General features: G+C 36.4%; 1 long non-coding RNA gene and 1 pseudogene across 1 annotated transcript in view; both read left to right on the forward strand.

The window, feature by feature from the left end:
• The window catches only part of LOC141514177 (uncharacterized), a 100,645-nt gene that overhangs the window by 13,671 nt on the left and 68,994 nt on the right, over positions 1-17,980 (forward strand). The gene's annotated exons all lie outside the window — the stretch shown is intronic.
• Positions 1,185-2,045, forward strand: LOC141514170 (protein FAM210A pseudogene; annotated as a pseudogene).

A 17,980-nucleotide genomic window follows, 5' to 3' on the forward strand; every position in this document is an offset into this window, starting at 1 on the left:
ATTGGAACAGAGTGAAAAAGAGCACTGATCCGTGAGTCAGGAGATTCTAGTCCCAGATATAATGCTAATTGTATGATTCTTGTCAAATAACACCATTTCCACCAGGTCTCAGTATCTTATAAAATGATCATATGATGATATATGTAAGAACATAGGTAAAGGCAATTCTAGTTTAGTATACTATGGTTTGATAATTCTAGAATTTATGAAAGAAAGATGGTAAATAGAAAGTAAGCTGTATATAATAGCAACACCTATACCCCCACAATAATTTTATTGCATGAATTTCCAATTTGATTTCTTTTAGAATTTACTAATTGACTTTCAGCATGATCATAACACAAACCTCATCCAAAAACATCTTATTTGGGGAAGCAAAGAAGGAAGGCACTAAGCATTAATAAAGCATCTGCTATGTTCTAGGAATTATGCTAAGCACTTTACAAATATAATCTCATGTTATCCTCACATTTATTATCCACATTTTACAGATGATGAAACTTAGGCAAACAAAAGTAATGTGACATTCCCAGAAGAGTCACACAGACTGGATATCAACTCAGGTTTTCCCTGACTCCAGACCCAGGGCTCTATCTACTATGCCACTTAACTGCATACCAATAGTCATAGGATATTTTACATAGAAGGTTGTAATATTAGAATTTTAACCATGCATATTCTCTACCTGCCTCTGGCAAACTAAGTAGAAATGAACATGTTCAAACATTCTCTGCATGCCACTGATGATGTGAGTTGAGTTCCCCAAAATGGTTGCTGGGGGTCGTTGGGGTAACATACTTAGAAAAAGAAGAGACCACTTTTGGATGGCAGAACTATGGGTTTCTGAATTTTAGTCAGTAAGACATTGGGCAATGTTACAATAATTTTCTATTGTGTATTTCCTTCCTTAAGAATGAAATCGGGGCGCGGGCCCTTGCCCCGGAGCCTCCAAGCTGGGCACCCAGCAGCCGCAAGCACATTTTGGGTGGGCGCGGCCGGCTGAAGAGCCACGGAGGACCGGAGCGGCCCGGGGCTGGGGAGGGCGAGGGAGGCCTGGCCGGCGGGGGCCCAGTTCGTCTCCTCTCTGTGGGCGCCCCTGAGAACGCAGCCCGGGAGTCCCTGCCCTGTCGGTGCTTGCGGCCACGGACCCTGCGTCCTCCGAGTCTCTGTAGGAACCGAAATCAACAACCACCATTCGTCAAAATGCAGTGGAATTTAAGACGGACTATGTCTCAACTGGCAAACAGGACATGTTTGATCTCACATGGGGCTGGTTCCACTGGGGACTCTCAAAGCATAAAAGGCTGTCCAGTCTTATGTAAAGTTTGTCCCAAGATTATTTTGCTGCGAGGTCCTCAAAACCATTGGCTACATATATCTTCTGTACAGCATATTTCAAAGGAGAGGAAGCCAGTAGATGTTCCTCACCATAAACAACAAAAAGAAGAAATTTCATCTGAAAGGGTTATATCATCTAGTGGCATAGCCCAAGGAGCTCGAGTTGAAAAAAAGGAAGATCTTGATCCATTACAAGACAAATCTGTTAGTCTATATCAGCAATTTAAGAAAACATTCAGACAGTATGGAAAAGTTCTGATACCAGTACACTTAGTGACTTCCAGTATTTGGTTTGGAACATTTTATTATGCAGCCTTAAAAGGAGTGAATATTGTTCCTTTTCTGGAACACATTGGGTTACCAAACAGCATAGTGGACATTTTGAAAAAATTTCCAAAGTGGAAATGCACTAACTGCATATGCTTTGTTTAAGATTGCAACACCTGCCAGATACACTGTGACTTTGGGAGGAACATCCATTACTGTCAAGTATTTTCGTAGCCATGGCTACATGTCAACGCCACCTCTAGTTAAAGAGTACTTTCAGAAGGACAGAATGGAGGAAACAAAGGAGCTTATTACAGAAAAAATGGGAGAAACAAAAGATAGACTCACAGAAAAGTTGCAAGAAACCAAAGAAAAAATTTCATTTAAGAAAAAAATGGAATAGGAAATCTTGTGTGCCACATCACAGAAAGACATGCACTTTAACCCTCAAGAGACTGGACAAAGAAACATTCTCTTAATAATAACTTTGGTTGGCAGTCTTGAAATACTAGGACTCCAAGGGTTAAAGAACCCATACAACCTTTTTTTTTAAAGTTTAAATATCACTAGAAAAATCAGTATTTCATGCAAAAAAAATGAACCCAGTATACTACTAATTTAATATCAGCAGCATCATAAGTAATGGCTTTTGTTTTATGTTGTGATGATTTTTCAAGTATCTTTGCTGATTTATTACCTGCTGTAATGATGCCAGACTAAGCAGTTTACTACTCGTATAAGAAATTTCTCTCATAGAAAGGAAAGCTCTGTTGGGATCACGATCTTCATGTTATCCATCAGTTAGACTTTTAACCATAATGAGTTCTCAACTTGAAGAGCTCTTAGCAATATTGTTGCCAGTGAATAAGGGTATTTTTAATTGTCTCTCAAAATCTCAGAAGTCTTTCACTGTTTAAAAAAATAGCTAGATGAGGCTATTCTAATAACCATCTATCAGTTAAAATTTTAATTTAATGTGAAGAAACTGGGATTGAAATTGAGACTATATATGTGATAAAAGTGAGATGTACTTATATATAAATGACTAAACAAATTGATATTTTAAAAATAAAAAAAGAATGAAATTAATGGGGGCAGCTAGATGGTGCAGTGGTTAGAGTCCTGGCCCTGGAGTTGGAAGGAACTGAATTCAAATCTAGCCTCAGACACTTAATAATTACTTATTTGGGTGACCTTGGGCAAGTCACTTAACCTCATTGCCTTGCAAAAACTAAAAAAAGAATGAAATTAATGGAAAATTAATGAATGAAGTTAATAAGAAAAATAAAATTAAGTAAAAATGTGAAAGAAGGCGGCTTAACTCTACCAGATATCAAACTATATTATAAAGTAGTAATCATCAAAATAATCCGATACTAAGAAATAGAATGGTGGATGAGTGGAATAGATTAGGTATACAATTATTGTTTAATCATTTTTCAGTTATATTCAACTTTTTGTGACCCCACTTGGGGTTTACTTGGCAAAGATTCTGGAATAGTTTGCTATTTCTCTCTCCAGCTCATTTTACAGATGAGAAAACTGAGGGAAACTGAGTTAAGTGACTAGATTCACACAATTAGTAAATGTCTGAGGCCAGATTCAAACTCACAAAGATGAGTCTTCATGGCCTTAGGCCTGGAACTCAATCCACTATACTACTTAATTGCCTGGTACATGTAGATACATAATACATAGTAGTAAATTAGCATAATAATTTATTGCTTAATAAACCCAAAGATCCAAGTCTTAAGAACAAAAACTCACAATTTGACAAAAACTTCTGTGGAAGCTGAAAAATAGTATGGCAGAAACTAAGTATAGGTCAATATCTCATATCATAAACCACGATAAGGACAAAATTTTGGATGGCAGAACTATGGGTTCATTCAAGGTACATGATTTTGACATAAAGGGTAATTTCAGAAGCCAATTAAGAGAGCATGGAGTTCTGCCAGATCTATGGATAAGGGAAGATTAATGATCAAACAAGAAAAATGTAAAATGGATAATTTTGATTATATTAAACTAAAAAAGATTTTACACAAACAAAAGCAGTGTAATCAAGATTAGAAGGAAAGCAGAAAACTGTAGGAAAAAAAATTTACAGTAAGCATGCCTGGGATAAAAGCCCTGTTTCTCAAAAAAAATAGAGAACTGAGTCAAATTTATAAAAATGCAAGTCTTCCCTAATTGATAAATGGTCAAAGGATATTAACAAAGCAGTTTCAGTTGGAGAAATGACAACTCTGAGGTATTGCCTTACATCTATCAGATTGGCTAATATATCGGAAAAGGAAAATGATAAATGGAGGGGTGGGGAAAAACTAGGACAATAATGTACTGTTGAACTGATCCAACTATTCTGGAGAACAATTTGAAACTATTCTCAAGTGTTAGAAAATGATTCATACCCTTTGATAGGTATCTCCCTACTAGGTATCTATCCCAAATATATTTCTGTATTTCTAAAAGGGAAAATGACCTATTTGTATAAAGTTTTTGTCAGTTTTATGTATTTTTTTTTGTGTGGTAGCAGTGAATTGGAAATTGAGAGTATGGCCATCAATTGAACAATGAATCAAAAAGTTATGATATATGATTGTGATGGAATATTATTGTGCTAGAAGAAATGACAAGAAGGATTTCAGAAAAACCTAGAAAGACTTGCATGAATTGATGCAGAGTAAAGTGAGAAGAACAGGAGAACAATGTACACAGTAACAGTAATATTGTACAACAAACAACTGTGAACAATGGTTATTCTTAGCAATACAAATGTTCCAAGACAATCCCAAAGGATTCATGATAAAATTATGTCTGCCTCCAGAGAAAGAATCAATGGTCTCCATTTGCAAATCCAATCATATTCTCTCTCTCTCTCTCTCTCTCTCTCTCTCTTTCATTCTCTCTCGCTCTCTGGCTCTCCCTCTCACTCTCACTCTTTAACTCTCTCTCTCTCTGTATCTCAGATTGTGGGCAAAAAAAGAACCATCAGGAAAAAAAAGTGAGGCCTCTAGAAATACCCATGAAATATCTTATTGGATTATGGTAGGTGATGTTGAAATATTAAATGACTTTTTAGTAACCTTGCAAATTATTAGTATCCTGAGGAGACTTCAACATTAGCTTGTAAACTTGGTGTTGATAGTGATAAATCACTAGGTTCTGAGCTAATCATTCTATGTCATTATCACTTAGAATTTTGTATTGTATTGAATAAACTCCCTATTTCATATGAGATTCATGTCTATATGTTGGGCAGCTTTTTTTTTTACACTTCCCCATTTTTTTTGAAAAACCATAACCATTTCTGTGATAACTGTTCTATAAGAATCAACTTTCCGCAAGACTCTGGGATGGGGTTTGGAATGAATTACAGGGGACTTTAATTCCCCTATGGAGAAGATGGTCAGTCCCAGAGTAATGTACCCAGGGTAAACTGCTATGAAAGGTAAATGATAGAAGTTAGCTCAAATCATCAATCCCTGTAGCCTCAGGTTAGCATTGTCCAATTAGTCACTGGGTTTAGATAGCAAAGAACATTTCAGGACACTCAAATATTGCTTTATAATCTGTCACTTTCTTAGTAAATCCCTTATCCATTCCAACTGATTTGCCTTTATTTCCCAATGGAAATGGGGATAGATCAGCAATATTAACTGCTGAATTGTTAGACTCAACCTGTCACTTGCAAGGTAACAGTGGCTTTCTGAATTAAAAAAAATTAAGAGCTGTAGTATGCCAATCTTATGGTGAACTTGTTTGCTGAACATGAACATGAACTAGGTACTAGTTTGGGAAATGGGAGGAAATTGGTTTAGGGAAAAAAGTCTCAGGCAAAGAGTGCTCTTTCTATAAGCAAATACTAATAGTCATTAAGTTGCTAATAGAGGAATAAAGAGGAAAAGATTAAGAAATTGGTAAAATTAGGGGAAACTAGGTGGCACAGTGGATAGAGTGCGGGCCCTGGAGTCAAGAGTACCTGAGTTCAAATCTGGCCTCAGACACTTAATAATTACCTAGCTGTGTGGCCTTGGGCAAGCCACTTAACCTCAATGATTTGCAAAAACATAAAAAAAAAGAAATTGGTAAAATTAAGAAGATTAAGAATATTAGGGAATCCATAGAAGAAAAGGCCCTCTAGAGGACTCATTTAGTCTTTGACAGAAGAAAACTAGAAACATCTAAAGATTTCATGCTATTCTTTCTCTGTTGTTTTGTTTTCTATCATTAATGAGTAAAGAATGTGGGAAATCATTACTGTATTTTTGGGGGGGGGATCATTTTCAGTGTCATCAAAATGGGTGCCTAGATGATGCGAGGAAAGCAAAATCTCACTAACTGGGACTCCAATAATTTAAAATTCTGAAACATTGGGATAAAGGTTAAATTCCTTTTGTATAAAAAGAAAGGATTTGCTATGCATCTTAGCACACATGTTCATGAATATTTTAACTTCACTTTCTTTAGAAATTTTTTTTTAAAAATTGTATTTATTAAGGCAATGGGGTTAAGAGTGACTTGCCCAAGGTCATATAGTTAGGCAATCCTGACTCTAGGACTGGAGCTCTATCTACTGAACCACCTAGCTACTTCTTAACTTCACTTTCAAGAATCTACAGTTTCTTTAGTGTTTGGTGCCTCCTCTTCTGATCAAGATTGTAATTCCTCCATGCCTTGGAAGAATGATGAATTCAAACTGACAAAATCTATTACCTGAGCATCAGTTCTCTAGTGATAAATCTTTCCATGTTTATCTTAGCTGCTCTTAAATGACAGACATATAACCTGTCACTAGGTCCAACCTCAAAACCTTTTCAGCTTGGTAAAATCAGCTGTAGCTTTTATTCTACTGGTATAGGCTTTAATAACACAGTTCGTCCACATGCAAGGAGGGAAACCCAAAGTGTATATACATGCATATATATATATATATACATATATATATATATATATACATATATACTGTCATATCTCTAGATAGAATGAATGTATAGGCCAGGTCAGGTGATGGACTGGCAAATTACCAGTTGTTGGAATGCTAGTCTAATTAAATTTGCAGAGACTAGTCACCTTAAATGTTCAACATTAGGTAGTAAAGTTTTTGGCCACAGCAAATTCATGAAGACCATCTCTTTTGTTCTGTTCTGTAAACTTTTATTATGCAATATTTGAGGGGTTAGGAATACAAAGATATGCTATTGTATAGTCTTTGCCTCAATAAACTCCTAAGATTTAGGATGAGAAGGAATCTTAGAGATAATCTCCAAAATTTTCATTTTTTCGGATGAGAACATCAAGGTGAGATAAAATGACTTACAGAGGGTCAAAAAAGAAGGAAGTAGCAGGACTTGGATTTAAGCCTATATCCTCTGACCCCAAATCCTATGGTTTTTCTGTTGTATTACAATTTAGGAAAGATTATGAGGTATGTGTGTAAATAAGTACAAATTTAAGTACGTACCTAGGAAAAGTTGAGTGAGCTAAGGATTAGAGCGTTTACTCTTAACTGGGAGGATCAGAGAAAGCCAAACCTCAGTATGGAGGAGATATTATTTGAGATGCACCTTGAAGGAGAAGAATTTCAATTGGTGGGGGAGTGGGCAAAATAGCTGAATGGGGATATTCTGAAGAAGCTGTGAGAGGGCAAGATTTGATCAGAGAACAGCAAGGAGTCTAGGCTAATTAGTATTGAGTGTATGAGAAGAAATACTCTGAAAGAAACAAATGGTAATAGGCTTTGGAGTTCAGGGTTTTTAAATTTGATTTTGTAGTCAAATGGGAGCCTTTAAACGTTTTTAAGTAGAGGAGTGATTAACCTATATTTTTGGAAGATTAGTTTTGAAGCAGTATAAAGATTGACTTAGAAAGGGAAAAGATTAAAAGTAAAGAAACTAATTAAGGACCTATTCTAGCAGTCTGCACAAGGGTAACAGGACCTTGATCTAGGGTGGCTGTGAGTGTAAATACTCACCAAAAGATGTGATAGCAGCATTGACAAGAACTGGAAGCTAATGGGAAATGAGTAAAATATGAGTCAAGGATAAACAGGAAATCTGTGGAGTGGCAGATTTTAGGAAGAAATTGTTGAACTCAAGTTTTAAAATCTTTGAATTAAATGAAGTATTGTCAAGAATTCAGCAGAGCTGGAAACATGAAACTAGAAGAGAGAACTGAGCTCAAGACAAATCTGAAAGACATTTCTATCTTCATGAAGGTAGTAATTAAAGCCATAAAGTGGTTGAGATTTTCAGGGGAAAGAATGTAAAGAGAGGAAAGGACAAGAGAGAAAGCTTTCAGTTCCAGTGGATGGAGGAGTTACATACACACTGGTAAATACTGATGTAGTAATGGATATTTTGAAAACTTAAAGAAAAAGGTGACTCAGGCAAATCATTCAACTTCTTGATGTCTTGGGAAGCTCTCTGCTATCATAGGTTGCAGAAAGTTTCTGATATGCATTGGTTGAAGGAATTTCCTATATCAATAAATTTGCTTCTTTAGAAGAAAAGAAAAAGGGGTAGGGAACTTATGTAGCATTCAATTGTTCTTATTACTAACAGTACACATATTAGACTTAATACCAAAGGACCTGAGTTCAAAAGCTGGACACATAAGTAACTGTGTGATGTTAAGTCAAAATATGCCTTTTTTGTTTTGTTTTTTGTTTTTTGTTTTGTTTTAGTGACTTGTCCAAAGTGTTAGGTCTTTCTGACTCCAGGGTCAGTGCTCTATCCATTGTATCACCTAACTGCCCCAAGTCAAAACATTTAACAGTTTATTTTCTTATCTATACAATAAGGGATATTGTATTGTCTACTTTATGAGATTGTTGTGAGGAGAATAAATCTTGAGGGAGCTCTATAAATTTATTTTCACTGGCCAGGATTAGCAATGAAGTCTGTGACTGTGGATCTATCCTTCTATGTTCAAAGGAATGAAAAATGATTGCATGATCTCAACTCTGTCAGCACTAGGCACTAATCCAATGAATTATGCCAAGGTTGCCGCATAGGAGTTTGATCAATCAGCCTCAAAATACAGAATCAGCATCTTCTCGTATTCCACTGTACTCTGGATATGACATGCTGACATGCCCACACAATAATAGAGCAAGATGGAGGTGAAAGGTGATTCTTTTACTATAACTAGTCCATTCTCACTGATTGTGTGAAATTTAGGATTCTTCAACTTTATTGAGAGCATAGAGACATTGGCTTGAGAAGGAGAAAAGTGAAAATGATATAAAAAATTGGAAAGCAGTCCAAGGAAAAGCCTTTTGAATTCCTGCCTTTGGCTCCTAAGGATCCTTTGGGAAATGTTGAGAATAGTCAAGAAATCCAGCACTTGAAGAGAAAAGACAGAGAAGATTTTCTTTTGCAAGGCAATGGGGTTAAGTGGCTTGCCCAAGGCCACACAGCTAGGTAATTATTAAGTATCTGAGACTGGATTTGAACCCAGGTACTCCTGACTCCAAGGCCAGTGCTTTATCCACTACACCACCTAGCTGTCCCTAGAGAAGATTTTAATAACTGTCTTGAGTTTTTTGAAATTTTCTTATGCAAAGGCTAGTTATTAACCAATTTATCTTTTCACACTGGAAATGGAAAGGATAAGGATTTTAAATTGCAATTTCTGTGATTTTGATTTTGAGAACATTTTTAAATCTTAGGAAAGATTAATGTTTGTTCTAGTCACAGTTCCATATGCAAGGTATCACTCACTAATTCCTTTAATAAAAATACATACAAATATCCCTAGGTTAAAGTAGTTCCCAAGGCAGTTCATGAAAGTAAAAGCTGTTGGCAAGAAAATTAAAAGTAGTCAGCAAAGAGGTTCCCCTGGGTTTTTGGAGCTCTGCCAAAGTCCTAAATCTCAGCCCAAAGCTAAATCTCAGAGCAATTTACCTGTGGCAGTTAACTCAAATTGTCTTAGTCTGCATCATAACTTCTTCATTCACAATAGTTCTGGTTATTTTTGTGGGAATGTATAGTTAAGGCAACTAAGTGATATAATGTAAAGAGCCCTCAACCAGGGAAAAACACATCTTCCTGAGTTCAAATCCAGCCTCAGACACCTACTAGCTGTGTGACCTTAAGGCACTTAGCCTACTTTGCCTCAGTTTCCTTATCTATAAAATGAACTAGAGAGGGTAAAAGCAAACCAGTATCTTTGCCAAGAAAACCCAAAATGAGGTGACAAAGACTTGAACATGACTAAATACTGCCACCAACACCACCCTATGAATTTTCTGGTATATACCAAAGTCTCCTTGGAAGGAGGGGACTATCCATCACTCTCCCAAGTCCTCATTCAGTCATCATTCACCAGTCCAATATTCTGCCAATCCACATTTTTGACTTCTACCACATTATAAGCTCAAACACATACAATTTACTAATAGGATTATCTTATCTGAAAATTTTGTTATTTAAATAAATAATACTTTTGAGAGTCTTTTTGTAACTTTAATAGTGGCTTCCATTGATTATATGCAGAGGTTTCTCAGATTTATTTCCCCAGTCCTAACCACTCTTCTTCATTCCACTCTTGCATTTTCAACAGCATATTGGATATCTTTTAAACAGATGTCTCCAAAATATTGTTGGTTACTATTGTGATGGAACACAGCTTCAAATGGACTCATGAACTTCCCCTTCAGTGCCTACTCACATCCAAACTTCTCTATTATATATTATATGAAATATCATATAATATATAAAATAATATATATTATATATTATAAATATAACATTATATTCTCTATATAAATGAAGAGGGTACCACCATCCTACCAGTCACCTATATTAACAACCCAAGTGTACCTACTCAGACATTTATCACACTAGCTATGTATTTTCGATGTGTATATGCATCTTCATTCAGCTACCAGATTGCAATTCCTGAGAAGTTCATGACTTCTTCACCTTCTAAAGTATTTACAGTACCTTAAACACAGTAGATTGATAATTTGAAAATTCCTTATATATCCATTTCCCTTACTCTTGTGTTGGGAGGGCTTCCTCAGAAAGTCTAGGAATTGTTCCAAGTGTTGGAATAATTCTCACTTCTCTGAATCATTGCTCCAACTTACTTTATCTGGAACTTCAGTGGTTGACATCTCCAATTAGTGTTGGTTACTATTTTTACTTTAAAGAATACATACTCACAAGGCTCAAAATGTTAACTGGTTTATTTAGGAGTTAAGGAAATTAGCAAAAAAATTTGTATGAAATCACTTAGAAATGAAGAGTAAGATCTGTGTACCCTCCAAGATTTGTATAACTACAGTTACTAAAGTATTGCCCTACATATGAATCAAATAAGTCATATCTAGAGACTGCTCCACTATATTGGTGCTTGCTTTATAAGTTTTCTGACTGTATGCTGCTAGGTCATCAGTGGACCCTTCTATCAGATCCCAGTAGATGGCATCAAATTTTAAGGAATTACTTTCTTTAGTTAGCTTTAGTACTCCCTTTTCCATTTGGTCAATACTACCTTTAAGGAATTATTTTCTTTGGTGAATTTTCATACCTCTTTTCTATTTGACTGATTCTACTTTTTAAAGAGTTGTTTTCTTTTTTCCAAGCTGCTGAATCTTTTTGCATAATTCTTTTGCATCACTTTCATTTAGTTTTTCAAGTTTTTTTTCCTACCTCTGCTATTTGATTTTTAAAATTCTTTTTGAGTTCTTCCTAGGAAACTTTTTTAGGCTTGAGATCAATTCATATTTCTCTTTGAAATATCTTTTAAAAAATATTTTTATTATTATTTTTTAGGGTTTTTTTTGCAAGGCAATGGGGTTAAGTGGCTTGCCCAAGGCCACACAGCTAGGTAATTATTAAGTGTCTGAGGCCAGATTTGAACTCAAGTACTCCTGACTCCAGGGCCAGTGCTCTATCCACTGCACCATGTAACTGCCCCATGTAAGTCTTTTGATGTTGTTATCTGAGTTTGCATTTTCATCTTTCCTATTGTCATGTAGCTTTCTATGACTGGGGCATTTTAAAAATTTTGCTCATTCTTCAGCTTATTTTGTGACTTATAATGGTAAGTTCTGTTCCTGGGGTATGGGTGAGGGTATTGTCCCAAGCTTCTTGCATAGCAGTAAAGGGTCTGATCACTAGCTTTCTGCACTCGGGAACTCCCAGGCTATTGCTTAACTTGTTGTGATAGGGGGTCTGAGACTGGTTGCTAATCTTTGCTGGGGTAAGGAGCCTCCTGCTGGCTTGCCCCATCATGGCCTGCATTGGGCTTTTTTCCCAAGTGAGACACCTTTCCTGAAGTCCTTCTCAATTATCTTGAGGTGAAAGTTGTTTCATCCATTCTTTTATGGGCTGTGTTGCTACAGAATTTGTTTGGAGGCTTAATTTAAAGTTGTTTCTGAAGGAAAGTGAAGGGAGCTCAGGCATCTCAGGCATTTCCCCCCCTTCTTGGCTCTGCCTCCCTCTTTTTGTTATTTTTTTACTCTTCCCATTCCATTAATCTCTCTACTTGCTTCTGCCTACTTCTTTTTGTTATTTTTCACTTTACACACACTGTCCCATTCTGTTGATATCTCCACCTGCTTCCATATGGGATCTCAGTTGTCCATTTCTCCACCTGTAGTTCTTCTTTGCTTCCAGAAGTTGGGGCCAGATGTTACCTTTTCTCTCACAGGGAACCACTGGGCTTGGATTCAGGAGACTTCTTTGTAGCTTAATGATGGAAAAACCAAAACCAAAAAATTTCAACATACTTATCCTGGTAGAAAAGCTTTTTGTAGTCCAAAAGCATAGCACTAGACCAGGCTGTCTTCATTTTTTTATACATTATACTAGTTTCTATGATACCTGGCTTCAAAAGCAAGAAATATTCCAAATGGTTTCTTTCTTTCCAATTCAATGTTGGCCCATGATAATTTTGGTAATTTGTATCATCTCTCTTCCAGTCTATCAACTGGATTATGTTTATATCACTTTATTGTTGTTCAGTTGTTTCAATTGTATCTGACTCTTAGTGACCTCATTTGGGATTTTCTTGACAAAGATACTAGAATGTTTTGCCATTTTCTTCTTTAGTTCAATTTACAGATCAAGAAGCTGAAGCCAACATGGTTAAGTAACCTGTTCAGGTCATACAGCTAAATAAATGTCTGAATCCAAATTTAAATTCTGCTTTTCCTGACTCCATTTCTGGTGCCCCATCTACTGCACCTGTTAGAAGCCCTATTTATCTGTAGTAATCTCAACAAATTTAGAGGGTTGTAGAAATACTCCATTGTATTCCCTATTATTTCTCAGTTCACTAATATTCCCCTTGGGGGGGGAGATGTTTGAGTTTATTTAAATTACCTAAAGGTCTCATCTTAAAGAAGAGGGAAGAAACCACCTTTTCCTTGGTTTGGGAGAGGAAGACCTGTAGCTTCTACTATATTTTCAAATTATTATATCATATATATATATATATATATTTATATATGAAACTATATGTGGGCATATAGAGCTCTAGCCTGGAAATCAGAATACTTAAGTTTGAGTCATGGCCTTATAATTTCTTAGTTTGTGTTCTTATGCCAGATTATTATTTATTATTATTATTATTTATTTGAGCATCAATGTTTTAAATTTCTTTGTGTGAGCTAGCAAAAACCAATAAATATTTTGTTATTCAAAGAATAGGAAAGAAGCTATGAACTTCTGATAGTTTGCTGTTTTAAGTATTTTGAAAAATTATTTCCTTTTTTGAACTTTTCTTCTATATATTTAAAAAATTTAATTAATGCTACATTTTTTCAAGCTTATCAGTACCCACTAATCACCTCTCCCCTTCCCAAGAAGTAAAAACCCTTCTTGGTAACAAATTTCTGTAGCCAGAAAAACAAAGCAATATTATGACCATATTTGAGGATGTTGTACCGCCATTCCATCACCTCTCTGCCAAGAAAGCAGGAGAGAAATCATCCCTATTTTGAAACATAGTTGGTCATTTCTTTAGTCAGAGTCTTGAATTCTTTATTTTAGTGTTATTTCCCCTTATGTTATTGTAGCATGATATAAATTATTCCTATGAATCTTCTAATTTTATTCTGTCCAAGTCTTTGTATATTTCTCTGAATCCATCATATTTATCATTTCTTAGGGTTTGATATTCTATTCCTCATCCCACAATGTGTTCATCCATTTTCCAACTGATGGGCCCCTATTTTTCCAGTTATTTGCTATAACAAGTATTGTCCTTAAATTATTATTTATTGTACAATATTGTACAGAGTTCTTTCCCTCTGCCTATGCCTCTTTTTTTGTTTTGTTTTGTTTTTGTTTTTGCAAGGCAGTGGGGTTAAGTGACTTACCCGAGGTCACACAGCCAGGTAATTATTATGTGTCTGAGACTGTATTTGAACTCAGGTCCTCCTGACTCCAAGGCTGGTGCTCTATCCACTGCACCATCTAGCTGCCCCTGTCTATGCCTCTTTAAAGCATATTGCCTAGTAGTTGCATTGCTCAATCAAAGAGTATGTACAATTTAGAGACTTTGGGGGAAATATTTCTAAACCATTTTCAATCATGGTTGAATCAATTCACAACTCCACTAATAGTGCATTAGTATGCTTGTTCACCTCCTACTCTCCCCATAACAATTATTATTTTCTCTTTTTTTGGCATTGGCAATCTGATGGATGTGAAGTAGAACCATGGTACTGAATTAATTTGAATATCTCTGATGGATAATTGGGAGCATTTTTTTCATATGGATGTTGACAACTTGCACCTTTTAATTTGAAAACCACCTTTGCTCATACCCTTAGTTCATATCTATTGAGGTGGGTGTCAGTTTCTTCACATCCCTTGAATTTTCTGTGGCATAGGATTTTTGTGAGGGATGAATTTCATAAATTTTAAAGTATATGCTATGATGATTTTGTCATTTTATTTCAGAAACAATCTTTTGAGTCAATTACTTCTAATATTGTAATCTAAAATCATGTATTCTAAGGGAGGAAGAGATCTCTCACAAATCTTCTAGGGTGACCCAAGCCTGCAGCAAGTTTGATGGTTGTATGACATTCTGCGGTCTCTCCTCTTTCACATCCTCATGGACATATGGTCTCCATTAGGCACCATATAACAGTCTTTGATGCCATAGGAGGAAAACAAAGGTGTATTCTTTAGTTCAATCTAGTGATGTGCTAAGCATTCTAGAAAGCAAAGACAAATGCACCTATCCTTCAGAGTTGCAGTGGACAAAAATTCAAGGCCATTGAAGTTAATTTTTCTTTTATTCAGTCAGCAAAAATCTATAGACAAGTTCTTAGTTATCATCCTTTTTTTAAAAAAAGTTAGAAATCTATGTTTATTTTTTTTTTAGGTTTTTTCAAGGCAAATGGGGTTAGGTTGCTTTCCCAAGGCCACACAGCTAGGTAATTATTAAATGTTTGAAGCCAGATTTGAATTCAGGAACTCCTGACTCCAGGGCCAGTGCTCTATCCACTGTGCCACCTAGCCGCCCCTGTTTTTTTCTTCTAGCTATTCTTCTGTACGCAAGAATTGAGCAATGTAATATTTTTTGAGTTGTGAAGAAATCTGAGTGATAGTGATATTTCACATAAAAATATCAGAAATCATGTTCCTTTCTATAAAGACAACCTTATTGGGGGGAAAAAGATAAAACTTGGAAAGATTTCCTTGTGAATAATGAAAAAAATCTGCAACCTGAACATGAACTCTGAGAATAGTGTTGGACAGATCACTTTCTCTCTTTTTTTTGCTTTGGAAAGGACTGGAAGATCCCTGCAAACTTTGAGACTTTGAGAAAGAAAGATCAAGACTGTGAATCAGGTTCAGAGAAGTACTTAGAAATAGTGAGATGGCACAAAATTGGCCTAGAGAGGAATGGTAAAGCTCTTGAAAGCATTTTGTGATTTGGATTTGGAAATTACAGAGTGCTGACTGATTATGCCTTGCCTGATGGAAACAGATTCTTTCTTTATTTTCTCCATTTCTTTAAAAATTACTTTTATTTAAATACAAACTACACTCAATAACAGCTTCTTTGTGTTGTACATCTTTATATATGTTAACTACATTCAGAGAGGAGTGCAATGGAAAACATCAGAGAATAATTATAAATCCATAGAATTCAAGCAGTACAGAATTGTGTACCTCTGCTAAGAGTAGTAAGTCAATAATCATTTATTAGGCACCCACAGTGTGTCAGACTTCTGTTATGGAGAGGTGAAGAAAGGTAAAAGATGATCTCTACTCTAAGGAGCTCAAAATCTAATGGGGAAGACAACATACAAAGACTATCTACTACAGTATAAATTGGAGATGGTTAATGAAGGTAAGGTACCAATATTAAGAGGGAGCAAGGAAATCTTTTATAGAAAATGGGATTTTAGTGAGGATGTAAGAAAGTTTGAGACATCAGGAATTGAAAATAAGAAGGGAGAGTATGCCTGGCTTGAAGAATAGTTATTAAAAATGTCCCAAGTGTGGATCAAGAAGAAGTCACCTGGAATTGGATCCAAGATGACATGAAGGCAGGAATCCCCTGAAATTCTTCCCCAGAAAACCCAAATGCCATAAAATTACATCTCTAACCAAATTCTAGAGTGGTAGAACCCACAAAAAGACTGAGTGAAACAATTTTCCAGCCCAAGACAACTTGAAAGATCCATGGAAAGGTCTGTTTCACTGGGACTGGGGTTGGAAAGAATCACAGCACAGCCTGGGCTGCAGCCTCACTAAGCTGAAGCAAATCAGCTCCAGCCTTCCAGGGGGAGCCTGGGTCTCTAGGGGTGCCTGAGTCCTGGAGGCACCGGGGTCGTGGCAGCAAAGTGGTTTGTAGACCTTTTAGCCCAGGGATCCCCGGGTCTGGCTTGGAAGGTCCATAGGAGAACTTTGGCCACCAGAGTGAGCATGGATATAGGACCCAATGCTAGCCTTAGGAAAGCCCTGAAGCCACCCAGCAGCTACTTCCAGAGTTCTCAGCCCACAGATGGTAAGGGAGTGAGAACAGACTGCAGAGATTTCTCTGCTATCCCTGGGACAGGACTCTGCTGCTTTGCCCATACTACCAGAGCCCAGTCTGGGCCCCCATACTATCATAGAGGAACAGGGACCCTCCTCACAGCTTCATGGTAAAAGGGAGTGTCTGTGGTCATCCACAGACCAGGAGAGCAATCAGAGCTTCTTATAAGATATTGGAGGAATTAAGGTCTTTGGGGGGTGGGTATCCTAAGAACTCCCCAAAGCTTTGGAAGCATAATAAAATCAGGTTATAGGCTGGGAAATGAACAAACAAGAGAAAAAAGGAATATGACCATAGAAAATTGTTTTGCCTATGGAGGATCAAAATGCACTCAGAAGATGACAAAGTCAAAGTTTCTATATCCAAAGCCTCCAAGAAAAATAGGAATTGGCCTTAGGCTATGGAAGAGCTCAAAAAAGACTTTGAAAAGCAAATAAGAGAGGAAGAAGAAAAAGTGGGAAGAGAAATGAGAGTGATACAGGTATATCATGAAAACAGTCAGCAGCTGGGTGAAAGAAATACAAAAAAGAATACCAAAGAAAATAGGATGTTAAAAACCAGTGTAGGTCAAATTGAAAAAGGAGTCCAAAAGGTCAATGAGGTAAAAGCAGAACTGACCAGTTGAAAAGGTGGTAAAAAGATATCTGAAGAAAATAACTCCTCAAATGTAGAATGGAACTAAGGAAAGCTGATGACTTTGTGAGAAATCAAGAAACAATAAAACAAAGCCAAAAGAATGAAAAACTAGAAGAAACTATGAAATTCCTCACTGGAAAAACAACTATCCTGGAAAACAGATCTAGAAGATATAACTTAAAAATTATCATGAAAGTCATGACCAGGAAAAGAACCTAGACTTCATTCTTCAAGAAATTCTCCAGGAAAATTGCCCTGATATCCTAGAAGCAGAGGGTAAAAATAGAAATTGAAGGAATCTACTGATCACATCCTGAAAGTGATCCCTGCCCCCCCACAGAAATATTATAGCCAAATTCCAGAACTCCCAAATCAAATAGAAAATACTACAAGCAAACAGAAAGGAATAATTCAATTACCATGGCACTACAGTCAGGATTACACAGGATTTGCCTGTGCCTGCATAAAGGACTTGGAGGGTTTGCAATATGATATTCTGGAAGGAAAAAGAGCTTGAACTATAACTGAGAATCAACTACCCAGCAAAACTGAACTTCTTTTTTCAGGGGAGCTTTCAAATTTTTCTACTGAAATGTCCCAGGATAAACAGAAAGTTTGATCTCCAAATTTAGGACTCAGGTGAAGCATAGAGAGGGTGAATGGGAAAGCCTAATTATGAGGGATTTAATGACTATGAGCTGCATATATTCCTACATGGGAA

The sequence above is a fragment of the Macrotis lagotis genome, chromosome 1 (genome assembly GCF_037893015.1).
Source record: "Macrotis lagotis isolate mMagLag1 chromosome 1, bilby.v1.9.chrom.fasta, whole genome shotgun sequence".
Classification (NCBI taxonomy): domain Eukaryota; kingdom Metazoa; phylum Chordata; class Mammalia; order Peramelemorphia; family Peramelidae; genus Macrotis; species Macrotis lagotis.